This window comes from Vidua macroura, chromosome 8, assembly GCF_024509145.1.
Source record: "Vidua macroura isolate BioBank_ID:100142 chromosome 8, ASM2450914v1, whole genome shotgun sequence".
Classification (NCBI taxonomy): Eukaryota; Metazoa; Chordata; class Aves; order Passeriformes; family Viduidae; genus Vidua; species Vidua macroura.
Window position 1 is genome coordinate 11,414,493 of NC_071578.1, and position 14,276 is coordinate 11,428,768.

A 14,276-nucleotide genomic window follows, 5' to 3' on the forward strand; every position below is an offset into this window, starting at 1 on the left:
TCTGCTTGTCATTCAAACAGCATGTGCAGGCAGTTTCAAATGGTGTGTACACCTTGCTTGGCTTGACTGAGGATGAACTGGAACAACTGCAGAGCTGGATGCAGCCAGTGCTTCCCTGACAGTTGGCTGGGCAGGTGGATGAGGCACAGGCTGATGAGTCATGCCATTGCAAATCATCTTACTTGTTAGTTTTGACCCAATCTAGCAGGGAAGGGTAATTCTACCTGACACAGAGGGGTCAGGATGGCATTTTCTAAACTTTGGCATAATTTTCTATCTCTTTTACATTGACTCATTCCAAAAGAATGGTAAATGGCTTCTGTTTCATGATTTTCAGACCAAGCTGCTGCTTCATGCCATAAATCACACAGAATTACAGAATCACTGGGTTGGAAGAGACCTTCACGGTCATCGAGTCCAACCCAGCCCTAACACCTAAAGTAAACCTTGGCACCAAGTGCCACATCCAGTCTTTTTTTAAACACATCCAGGGATGGTTTACCACCCTCCACCACCTCCATGGGCAGACCATTCCAGTACTTTATCACTCTTTCCATAAAACACCTTTTCCCTAATATCCAACCTATATTTCCCTTGGCGCAGCTTGAGACTGTGTCCTCTGGTTCTGTCAGTGCTGCCTGTAGAAAGAGACCAACCCCCACCTGACCACAGCCACCTTTCAGGGAGTTGTACAGAGTGAGGAAGTTGTAGAGAGTGAAATTCTGCCCTGCTCTCCCTTAGCCAAAATAATTAGTGCTTCAACCCCAACAACACAATTCTCTTTTGCCTTTTCTGGAGGCTCCAATGCATTTAGGTAAACCAGTGCCCATCATTTCATTTGTACAATCAGTGCCACTGCCGTACCAGGCTGATTCACAGCAGACTCTTACCACTCAAAGCAGGGATGGATATTGCCCACTGCTATATCCATTTTCCTTGCCATGGGATTTGCCAAATTGCTTCCATCTGTAGAGTTTATGAGCCTGTCCTAAAGAAATCATAGATTCCAGATCCCCATTTAAGGTGTTCCTGAGTCCATAGGGAAGGTGACCCTCAACCATTTTCATGCCAAAACTGTTCATGTCAGGGTCAGGAATGGCATAAATCAAAACAAATCTGTTGGGAGTCATAATGATTCAATATTAGAGCAACTGTGTTAATATGCAGCATCTTGCCCTAAAACTTTGCACATCCACTTTTTCTGTGTGGCCTATACAATTCCCATTGGATGATCGTAAATCATTTTCAGCTGGCAAGGAGTTCAGCTAAAGCTAGCTAAGCCAAAAAGTCATCAGAGTGCATGAACAAAACTTTATGGAGCCTATGAATTCACCAACAGCACCAGATGTTTGCCAAGCCAGTTGTTATAAAAGCCCATGCAGCATTTATCTCTGTGTAGCACCTGCATTGCAAAGAGGAAGAGGGAAGAGAAGGAAAGTAAAAATATGGATACAAATCAAACCTTTTTTTATACCTACTTATCTTTCATTTTAAAATTTTCCACAGCACCCATGGAAAAGAACTCAGAAATTTTTGTGGAGTTCTTTTTGTAAGATATTTTTCCTCCCAGAAATGTCCCAGATTGTGGTTATTGAACAAAAAGGAGTATTGCACATAGGTAATATCTAATTAGCACTAATTGAACAATAAGAAGGACTGCTACATTTTCATCAGAAACCAAGAGTTTATAGAAGAAAACTTTTAATTATGAGGAAAGCCCATAAGTCAGGGCTTGCAGTTTACACCTGCACATGTTGAGTAACTAAAGAGCACAGGCTGTTCTGTCAAGTAATGATCCATATTTTTTTCTCTGCTCGGGGAATGAAAACTAAAGATCAACTTTTAAGGTACGCAATGAGCATTTACTGAAGGGAAAAGGAGTACTAAGTCTTCCATTAACATACCAGATGTTCCCATTAAACAATCGTTTTCAAGGAAGCTCAGCTCATGTGGAAAGAGAGAGCTCCAGAGTTCAGAAGGGGGAAACAGACAAAAAAGTTAACTTGTGAAATAAGGGCAGCTGCTGAAGAGATTGTTTTGGCCTGGTGCATCTCAATCCAGCACTGCAAGGGGTCAGAGCCAGGGCTGGTACAACCCAGTGCAGTTCCCTGGAAGTTGGTGTGACTGGCATCAGAGCACTGCACTGATTTACACCATCCTCCCAGTCCAGCAGCTTCAGAGCTGATGGGCTGTGACCTCCTTCTTTATTACCTCAGGAACCGGCTACTACTGGCACATTTTCTGGTAGCAGAAATGGCACAAGTGGGGTTTTTCAGTATTTTCTTATTTGTGCTTTAAAAACCTCCTTAGGCTTTTGCACAGGTCTTGGAAACTAAGAGGTTTACGAGTTCAAAACAAAGCAGACACCTCTCCAAATTCCTCACAGTCTCTGTCCTCTTATTAAAAACACACCCTAGCACAAGCATAGTGTACATCAATACTGATGCTGAGGGCATAGCTAGGACATCTGGATTAACTTAAGCCTCATTTAATTTTGGGCACAGGCCGAAAATACCTTCATTTCATTTGGAGCAGCAGCCTGGCTCAAAAGAGTTTGCTCCTGTGCTATTTGCCTTCACTAATTGGTCATCTGCCTGGTTCAGCCCTGCTGCTCAAGCAGCATGAGAGCAAACCACATTGCCTCAGCTACTTTTTGCCCAGCATCACTTCATAATTTAGGGAGAAGGAAGGGTATTCAAATCACAGAAAGGTGATTTCTCATTGGACCTCACAATCTGTTTCTTCAAATTGGTAAGTCGAGGGCCGCATGGGCTGAGTTTAAACACCAGTTTTCTTTTCTGAACTTTACAGCAGCAAGAGGGGAAAAAGTTTGCAAGTATTATGGTTTGAGTGAGGCAACCAGGTAAACAACCTTTGCTGAATTGTCAAGGACAAGGAAGAGATGTGTAAAGGCCCTTTATGTTTTCTAAAAATACATTTCTCTCCATCACTATACTAAACTGGTTCCATTTAATCTGAAATGTCATTAACCAAGTCACTATTTTTTTTTCTCTTGGCCATTTTGTCATTAGTTTATCCAGTTTTCCTGAACTTCAATGGGGATTTTAGATTTGGTTTCCCTCTCTCAAACTCCTCTCAGTTCAAGATATCTCCACATGACCTTGGCAAGTTAGAGCTCAGCCCTTCTCAAATTGCAGTGGTCTATTTTCCAATTAAAGGTGTGTTCCTGCAAAATGACATATGGCTCAGTGCAGATCATCAAACACTCCTTGTGATGGAGCAAAACAAGGATTGGTGGGTGCCCAAACAACAGGACAGGGACAAAAATGCACCTGTGGATCGTGACAGGAGAAGGTGGCTGAGGAGGTCTGGAGGCCTCTGTGTGGCTGTGTACAGAACCAGTTCTGCAGTGAAATGCTCTAGGTCTGAAGTGCTAGCAAATCAAATAGCTGTGTAACAGCATTTGACATCCTTAGATGATATTTTTACATTGTGTTGGTGCTGCCGTGATCCTACACACTATTTGGTGGCCTTGCATCCAGAAATGCAAAACAAACTTGGTGAAAATGTTATCTCTGTCTAAGAGTCTGTCATGAAACTGAACTCACGCTTCCTAGGCCACAAGGACCAAGAGGATTTTTTTATCCACTGAGTTCCCTCCTGCTAAAGGTCACAGCAGCATTTTGCAGACTGATGTGGCTCCTTGGTCCTGGGACATTAACAGCTGCCCTTGCATCCACATCAGCACCTGTGACACAGGTATGAGAGAGGGTCTCAGCACTCTGTCTGTCGTGAATTTGAGGCGCCTTGGTGTGAACTGGCTCTTTCAATATATTTCAAAAAGATCGAGAAAAAATTAAGCCCCTGTGTGTCAAAGGTAAAATGAGCCAAGACCCACATTATCAGGATGCACTGGGAAAGCCAGGACACATGCAAGCCCTTCTCACTGTCCCATCTCGGTGAGTTTGAAGTTGATGCCACCAATTTTGTGTCCTGGTGCAGGATCCCCAGGGACAGCCCTTCCTCCCTTGCAGTGGTAAGGAAAGGGGTGACAGCTGAAACTGCTCAGAGCAAGGCTGTGCCATATCCTGCATGCTGCCAACTAAGGAGTGCTCCAGTCTCATTGCTGACCCCACAATGCAGGACCTAAAAATGACTCTGTTTGCCATCACAGAGATGGCTGGGGAGTAGAGCATCCCTACATCTTTGCCTCAAGATATCACAGTATATCCTGCGGAGGACATGTCCTACCTGTGCACATTCAACACACCAAATTCACTTTAAAACACCTTTCTTTGCACTTCATGTATTACTGTGGCAGCAAAACTCTCCCCTGCAACTCCAAAAAGCAGTGAGTCAGGGTGGGCAGTCAGTGCCCCTGCACTGAGTCTGCAGCACCGTGCTCTGCCCGCTCATTTTGAACCTGGGCACCCACAGAACAGACATCAGGAACTGTGAGCTGGTGTATGAACCGAGAGCAGCACAAACCAAGAGTGATTCTCTCTCTGAACAAGCACTAAGAACCAGAGCAAGAAAATGTCACTTGGTTCCCTGGTACTTATGGGGCAACACAATACTCGGGGAAGATTTTATGGATCACATCTCAGCTCCTTCTTATCTCTTGTTCTAGCTGTTGACAGTGGCATTGGAGAACATATTGCTTTAAAAAAAAAAAAATCTGCTAAAGCTTTTGCTGTCAAGTAGGTCTCTGAAACCCCATGGGTAATGTTCTCAAATGACAAAGCTGCTCTCCTTTTTGGCAACGGTCTTTTATCAAGCAATACAGCAGCACATTTTCAATCATCTCCGTATCACAATGAAGAGACAAACCCTGTTAGCGTTGTTCTCCGAAAATCATAAAATGCAGTAGCTCGATACACCTAGGGACTAGGCTGGGCTTTGAGCTTCCATGAATCTCAGCAGCAGCAGGAGAAGTGTAATTCAATCTTTTTAACTTGGTGATATATATTCATGTCAGTGGCTTTAAGATAAGGAAAAGACTTTAGTTGAAGAATGAAACTTTTGATGAATAACTGAGAGTACAATGAATAATGTACAAATATTTCTTTCCTCTCAGTCAAAATGATTCCAGATCCTTTTTCATTTTAATCCCTGTTGTATTCTTCATTTTAAAAAAAATTAAAGAAATGAAAGGGGAAGAAAAAAACTCTATGTTTTTAAAGGCATTGGAGTTCTAAAAGAAGAGCTTCTAAAAGAAGCCCTCCTGATTGTACTGAAAGATATTTTTATGGTTTTTTTTTAACTGCTAGAAAACAGAAGATTGTTTGGGTATTGACAGTAATAACAGTACTAAAGATGGGTTACCATGAGAACCTCAGCCCTACTTGTTCATGCCCTGCACAAAATGTGGGATTTATCAGAGAAGAATGTCTCCCTTTACCTGGGAGGTATTTTTCATCAAAAAAAAAAAAAAAATGTAACTGTTACAAGCATTTTCTTCCCTTGCAATTTCATTCTTAGTTCTGTCATGGCTAAAAAGTGATGAGACCAACATATACAAAGGTAGCATCTTTCCTACAGAGAGGCAACAAAGGCAACAAATGTAAACATTATTTGTTTGTTTTCCTACAGGATGGGAACAGGGAAACAAGATAAACTGAGCACTAGCTCGGAGTCCTGCCATTTCTTCACAGGTGACATCAAAGCCTGGCCTGAGTAAGATGCTTTCAGCAGAAGGGTGTCCCTAACCTGCAAGCAGACACAGCAGATGATGGTTTTTAACTCTCAGAAGGAGGGAGGTCACATTGCCTGAACATTTTGAACTTAAATTTTGTGGTGGTGAAGTAAAGATGCAGAAGATGGCCATCCTTAACAGTCAGATTTCTCCTCTTCCCCACCTTTGAATTAACAAGGGTGAATTTCACCTCTCCACTAAACTGGCTGCATTGGTGGAAATTTCTGAGCAGGGATATAAGCAAGTAAGAAAGGCAGAGAAGTAGATGGTGGTACAGGAGGTGAAAGAAAGCAGCTAACCAGAAAACTAAACCATAACACAGCCATAGGAAAGTATCTGACTATAAAAAATAGACAAATGCAATTGGTGAGGTTACCTACCACGGCAATAGCAACAGGAAGAGCAGACCCACTGCAGTGCTGCAGTCAGGAAAACACAGTCCAGAGCAATGGCTGGTGCATGCTGTGTAGAAAGTGTTACCAGGTTCATTTAAAAAAAAAAAAAAAAATTAATTGCAGGCTTCAAGGAAATATATGGGCTATGTTGTCCATGCTTGACCTCAATCCCACTCCACAGAGGTCAGAACAAAGTCAAAACTGACCTTCAGAAGTTTCTGGAGCAAATCCATTCCGGCCATGTGCAGGTTTCCATCCCCTCTGGTTTATGTAAGTCAGGCATATTGTGAAATACATTCTATGAAACTGTTGGAAGGAAAAATTAAGGAAAAAAAATGGTTTTCTGGAGCCAAAAAAGGTACAAAAAAGCCCTTACTGAATGGAGCTTTTCCTCTGTGATGTCTTGTTTGAAGTTGGTCTCTGGAGGGCAAAAGTCTGTTAACAAAGTATTTTTTTGAAATGAAGATGAGGGAAACACATTTTAAAATACCACACATGGGAATAAAACCCTTTACTTCCAAGCATGTTGAGGATGAAGTGGGTCACTGTATGCTTTGATTTACCGACTTGTGTCCCCTGTAACCACACAATGTATGAGTGCAGTAAATGCAGAGGCGCCAGTCTACTTGCTGGTCCAGGATCTTGGCAATGGCTGGTTCTTGCCATGCAATAGAAAGATTTGCTCACTGAATGGCCTGAAACTGAACAGAGGAGGATTATTTTCCAAGTCAGATTCGCACACATTGAGCACTAACCTTATTTGTCTGCAGCAGCTCCAAGTACTACAGATGACCCATGGTGAGTGAAGCAACCAAATTGTCACTTAGTGTTCCATCTTCACTGGCTAGGGTGGCCTTGGGGCTCTGCAGATATGTTGGCAGGTTCCTAGGCTATCTATCAATCCACCCACTTCAAAACAACATAAAAAGGTTTTTAGTATAACAGGAGTGATACTGCTATTACCCAAGCTAAGTAACAGAGGTGAGGAAATCAGGGAGTCAGTCTCCCAAGGCATCCTGGTGAACAGGAAGCAGAGAGGGTTTTCTTCCAAATAGTGTCTGAAATGATGACCCTCTTCTCTGGAGGAATTTCAAGAAATATCCTTAGGGTTGGACTGCGGTTGAGACAACATTTGCACTGTTTAAGGAGGGCAGGAAAAAACAAACAGAGTTTCTGAAAGTCACATCTTAAGTCAGTGTTAAAGGTAGGGACCACATGCAAGTTTTCTCCAATGCTAAACCAGACCCTACACACAAAGGCTTTTTGTGTGTAAAACCTTTCCCACTTTCCAAGAATGCTGTGCTGAGAATCCAGGGCATTTTCCTCTAAAACTGTGCTCATGTGTGATTTATAGCCCAAAGACAAGCATTCAGTTTGCTCCCCAAACTTTTCAGTGGTGCTTGGATCAAAATTTTTCAGGCTATATTAAGGTCTAGGGTATTGATTTATTTTCATGAATTCATTTTCCTTTTCGTTGTCACAGCCTTCACAGATTTATGAGGTTAAAGAGCTAAATGAAGCTAATTAAATAATCTGACTGGTTGAACATCTGTTGAAGCATAGTAATAACTTCTGAAGCCAACATTCCTGATGAGCTATTAATTATTATTTAAAAACTAGAGGCAGGGTTTTACCATCTAAGAAAATCAACAAACCAAAACACTAGCACACCTTCCAGTCTAGGTGTCCCTTTTAGGCTCTCCTACAGCCAGAGTTCCTAATGTTAGCCAGATGGTCTGTGGGGAAGGTCCAGCCCAGTTTGCAAACTGTTGGTGTGCAGCAGCTACAAATGGAAATTAAGATTCAGACATGATGGAACTTAACTGCGTGCAGAGACCCACCTTAGCCCAAAACAGAAACTAATGCATGACCTTAGGTTAGTGGTTTAAGTCCAAATAGCCACTTAGGTAAGGAACTAAACCTTTTCTTCAGTTCCCTCTTGCTCTCTGTCCCCATGGAACAGCCCTGGGCTGACTCAGGAGTTCCTAAGCCCAGAAACTTCCACCAGACTGATGTGCAGGAATTTGGTTCTCAGCCTGGCATAGTCTGCCCTAATTTGCTTAGACTTTGCATCATCTTCACATCTTGTTCTCCAAATAGCTTTGTCAAAAATTCATTACTAGAACAGGTAAATAAATAAGTTAGATCAATTCCCTCCTACTACTCAGGATCACTTTATGTTTCAAGGCTGATGAAAGCATTTTGAATTGATAAGTAATTTGCAGCTGTTCTTAAATCCCCCTCCTCTGATGGTAAATTATAGGGACTATGGCATGCTCATGAGTGTTTGTGCAGAGTGAGGGTGTGCCCCAAGGTCTGCAGGAGTTAATGACAGATCCAGAGGAAAAGTGTCCACTGATGTCAACAGCATCTCCAGGCTCTCCTGCACCAAAGCCACAGGATTGCATGTGCTTGCCCTTTCTGTGACTTTTCCTTTTAGAAATGGACACATTGTTCACACAGTAAATATTATCCATATCGTAAATTATTCATAGTTCCAAAGTGCAGTGAGTGAAAGTGGGGTTGAAGCTTATTGAAGCTTATGCTGAGACTTTTCTGCATAACCTACAAAAGGAAGGGAAGTTTTACACCAAAAAAAAAAAAAAAAAAAAAAAAAAAAAAAAAAAAAAAAAAAAAGGAAAGTCCCTCAATGTCTTATAGCTCAGTTCAGATCTCTAAAAGCCTGTAGACTGGAACTGACAGGAACATTTCAAGGTTAAAAAAAAATTAAAACCATAGTCTCACAGGTTTTCCTAACAGAATCTGAGAGTATTCCGAGTGTAGCTGATATTATTAGGCAGTAAGGTCCAGAGCCACAAATGGATTTAGACTTTCAAACTTGCCTGCAATAAGCCTCACACCCTTCAGCACATGCACGCCGTGGAGGGCTCCTGAGGGAAGAGAAACTTTTTGTGTGGCATGTTATGGGTCTCAGTCTTTCTCCATCCTTGTGGACTCTCATGAGACCCAGAACCACTCCGAAATGAGGGGTGTGTATATGCTGGGGCACTGTAAGTGCACCCAAATGTTTCCAGATGCACAGCAACACATGCTCCCCAGGCTGACTTTGATTTATCTTGGTTGTCAGATTATCTCACATTTATTTTCACCACTCATTGTACTCATTAAAATTTCTCTAGTGTTCCTGGTTTCTCTGAGGGTCTCTTCAGGGAATGCTCATTTCAAAAGGACAAGGATAGGTAGCTGCACCCCTTGTCCTAGCCCAGACAATTGCCTTAGCCATTCTTGATGGCCCATTCACACAGATCCCTGTAAGGCTTCTCCTTGTCTCCCCTCCCAGATAAGGATTTTAACTCGTTGTTTCACCCAGCATACAGACAAATTAATATCCATGAAGGAGGATTGAGTCCCATGAACTGAGAAATATTGCAGTGTTTTGTCATCCATCTTCCTTCTTCTTCCCCCACTGACCTCTTCAGGTCCATTTTCCTTACAACCCGCATCAGGAGCCGCTTCTTTTTCACAGCAACCACCCAACCTAACGAATAAAATCACATGCAACCCTGGGCTGAGCTTTGAAACCAGGCAACAAATCCTGCCTGAGCTTTCACTCACCCAACACTGCTCTATCAGGACCCTCAATGCTCAACACTGGGACTTCAGTAGGGAATCACTTGCTTAAAATTTGAATTTCAATGCTGAGCATCAGGATGTGGAAGCAGAGATTACTCCATTTTATATGGCCTGAATGTGCTACATCTCCTATTGATTTAGTTGATCCAGCCTGAGACTTTAGAAACTTCCTGTGCTAAAGTCATTAAATGATTAACCAACCATGTGCCTCTCACTGTGCCTTCTGGTCAGCCACAGGATCTCAGCCAGCCTGATCCACTTCTCTTCTTCCTCCCTCTGCTTCACATCTGGCTTCCAGGTTTTCTCTCCTTTTTTTCTTCTAGGTTCATGTAGCCAACAGAAGATTTTAAAAACATACATCATCATAACATTTCTGTTTAGTTTAATAAACACGCTACTCCTGCCTTCCAACTATGCCCCTGTATGTGATTTTTTATTATTAGTAGTATTACAATCTCCCCTAAATTTTGGTCTGAAAACTGCTTGACATTCACAATAAGGCATTAAAAAGGATTTATTCTGTCCTTGAAGTATGCATGTAACTCCTCTTAATGTGAGAGCTCAGACTGGTGTAAATCAAGACTAAATTCACTGATATCAGGGGGCCTGAACAGGTAGAACCAGCATAAAGCAATTGTAAAACAAATCTTTTTATATTTATCAAGGGTAAAATCCCAACAGCACAATTGCCTTCTGTCCTACCTCTACCTGCACAACTACATCTAAAATACAGTCAACTGACCTACTAATAATATTTTTTTTGAAATTCAGGAACAAATTTTTTTTTTTTTTTTTTGTTCTGCAAGGACAAATCTTTCTTTTCTGCTCTCTCACAGACACGTATGAAACAGTTCCTAGTGAGGAATTGTTCTTTCCTCCGTGACCCAAAATAAACTTATCTCAATAGTCTCATATAGAAACATCAGCAAATTTGTTTAATTAATGTTTCAGGGTCAAGGGAAAAATGTATAGATAAATATATTTAAAGGTTTTGAAAGCTTCATGGCAGCAGTCCAATACTGCTTTCCTTGCCTTTATTTGCCATCTTTGGAAAAAAAAAAAAAAAAAAAAAAAAAAGCAGGCCATAAAGCTTAGAAAAGTGATCTGTCTCTGGGTCTGGGGTTCCTGCCACCTGTCATTTCTCTCATGTAGCACCATGATATACAACAGCAGACCAGCACTCAAGTGATGTATTACAATAATATGTCAGTAATGCAGTGGTGCTTTGATAGTCCATAATAATCAGAGTACTTCACTGGGGAGAGGGCCAAGGGAAAGGGACGACCCAGGCAAAGAAGGCAAAGTCAGCGGAGCACAGCCTCAGCCTGTTGAAGTGTGGGGTGCCATGAGTGAAACAAGACAGTGAAGAGCTGACTCCAGGAGTAGTTATGCTGCATTTTCCTGAGCAGCACCATATTCCCTAATAGAGGAGCATTTGGCACAGCCATGACAATTTCATAATGTAGTAAACAATGCTTACACTGCCCTTAAAAAAGAGAATAAGAGGTCCTTCCATCACAGAAAAAACAGCTGGATTCAAAGATTGAGCTACTGCTCATATTTCTAGGCTATGAAGTTTAAGTGCCTGCACTTGACTTCACAGCTGCACTTAGCTGGGCTTCTGAACAGTTGAGCACTGGGTCTCAGTGGTAGCTTGTTAAGCCATGGCAACTTCATCCTTTGTGCTTGTCTGTCCATAACTTGTAGTTCAGGATCCCATGAACACAAGTGTTACACTATCACTGCTGTAAAGAGGGGCAGACACAAGTATTTCAAAAGCTGAGAGGTCTTCTGCGATGCTGAAAGCATCTCATACATCACACTCAGGGACAGCCAACCCAGTCCTTCATTGCCTGACTTTCTCAGCTTTCTGACATAAAGGAAAAGTAGAAACAGCTGTAGTTTATGGACCTCAGACCTAAATGAAAGCAGGGAGACTAGGGCATGCATGCATGTGTGTGGGTGGAGATGGTTGATACATATCCAGAGACATATTTCCATGCTCTCTTTTCTGTTTTTCAACAGTCTCTTCTGCCAAGGAGTGAAGAAACTTTTTCTTTCTTTTCTTTTTTTTTTCCCCACATTGGCACTTCACAGTCTTACAAGATAAAATCAGATAGGTGAGAGCATGGGATTTATGGGGTTGTGCTTGTACAAGTAGAGTGTTCTCCCCTCCTATTCACCTCCAAGGCTCCAAAAAGAGAATCAGCCTGTAGAACAGAAAGGTAAGAAGATAATTATTTTTGGAGAGGAGCACTAAGAAGGAAGGAGAGATAGTTGTTTTCTCTTTTATCTTAAAAGTCTTGCCTTAGAACATTTCTCTGTTGACACTCCATGTGCATGCATGACCCTGAACAACAGAGTTGGAGGGATAGATATGTCAAGGGAAATTCAGAAGAGAAAGAAGACTTTGCCAAAAGGAAATCTAAAAAGAAAAAGGATTGAAAAAGCAGCCAGGGGTAACTCTGATGTACAAAAATACATTTATTTTCAACAATTTCAAAACCACTGCCTTTTTTTACAGTAGAAATATTCAAATGGAACAATAAAACCAAGAACAGTATATATATATGTATATATATGACTCATGCAGTTGTATTACTGTGTTCAATACAGGTATTGCAATTGTCTGTCTCATTTAATCCTTTGAAACCATGGTGGTGGTTTGGGTTTAATGCATTGTCCAACATCATCAGAAAGAATGTGAGGATTCTGGTTCGGTTCATTAGACCTGGAATATGTGTGGGAGCTGATTGAAGGGGAAGGGAGGAGAACAGGACATCAGGACATCTTTGTACATCTGTGAAACCAAAGTTTAGTCCAGAAGAAAATGCACACTTCCTACACATGCTCTCATTGATGACAACTTTGTCTGAAACATTCTGTAGCCCCCTGCCACTCTGGTCTCACCTCTGATCCTTCCAGGTTTAATAGTAGGGTTCTTGAATACTGGTTAAACTAAACAAAGGACCTATTCATGGTTTATGTCAGACTGTCAGCCACACAGAACCAAAAGCTGCATGTAGTCTCCAGACCTCATGCATTATTCCTAAATTACAGCTAATCCATCATGGGGGAAAGGCTGGCTGTGATAGAGGGCACTGACCCAGTCTCTTGCTCTCTGTCTCTCTCTCTTTCATTTCCTCTTTTTACATAATTACAGTGTGGGAGTTATTTATGTTCCATTGATGACATTGCCTATTTCCCTCATTATTCAGGTAAATAATCTACAGCTTCAAGGATTTCCACTACATTTCCCTCGGGGGTAAAACTTGCAGGGGAAAAAACCCTAATGACGACCCCACCAAGTTGTTATTTCCCAGCAAGACAAATAAAAGTGGCAAACACTCCAGTCTGTGCTAACACTGCAGCTCAGTACTTTCAAAATGATGAAGAGGGCTGGCTGCCCAGTCCAAACCTTACAGAGGTCCCATGGATAGACAGGAATCACCCTTCTTGCATTCTAAAGGAGCAGATTTCAGTGATGACCCCAAGCTTTCTTCAGCCACAATCAGCCATGACCTAAAGAAGCCCTAAAGAAGCAGGAATGACGTGGTAAATATGGTCCCATGCACACCTTGGGAATGTGCCTGGAGCCCACACCCTGGTCCTGACAGCGTGTGACAAACTGCACTGAGAAGCAGTGACACCCACCAAATCTCATGGAAGAGGAAATTTGAGCAAACATAAGAATCAGTCAGGTTTTTCTGACATGCAGCTTTGACTTCATGGATTTTTCTTGTTTGTTTTGTAGGATATTTTAGGATCATTTTGGATGGAAAATTACTTTCTAGACAGATGTTTCTCCAAAAGTGTCATTCAGAAGTTTCTCAACTTCACTAATTAAATTTCTTTTTGAGAAGTGAAATTTTTTCCATTTTTTTCAACAGCTTCCTTTTAATTTTTCCTTCTTACTTTCTCCCATTTGGGACATTTAACAGCAATTTTTTAAAAGAGCAATGGAATATAATGTAAAAAAAAAGTGAAAATAAAAAAATTAAGAAAAAAGATTGTGAAAACTGTAATCCTCTGCCTTTCTTATTAAAACAACATGAGATGAAGCCCATGAAAAACCTACAAAATTCCAAACAACAATGAAAATCATCATTTTGCCTCATGGTTTATAAAGGAAAAAGTTAATACAGAAAATACTGAGTATTTTACATTCAGTCCTCTGCAGCAGCTCACCACAGCAGTACCTCAAATCCTAATGATCAGCAAAGAATGAGATCAGCCCACAATTTAGCTCAAAGCCCATGGGACCATTGTTTATGTACATCCCTCCCACCTATACCTAAATGGGAGGCTATGGCCTTGTGCTAACAGTCTTATCACCAGACTGGGCCATTACTGTAAATTACTCTGGCGTTTCAGTAGAACAGAAACAGCAATGCAACAGTTTATGCACTTGTGATGGATGGAAACCAAGGTTAAATAGAATAACACAGCTATCGCTCTTCACCTTGCACTAGAAACCACAGCAGGAAAGTGAGGGGAAAACAGTAGAGAAATATTTTTAAATCAACAGAAAAAAAAATCCACAAATCTGATGGAAAAGAATTGAGAATATTTAGTTTTAGTACTTCTCAAGAAAGAGTTTTTCCTTATTTTTTAGATTTATAATATTAATC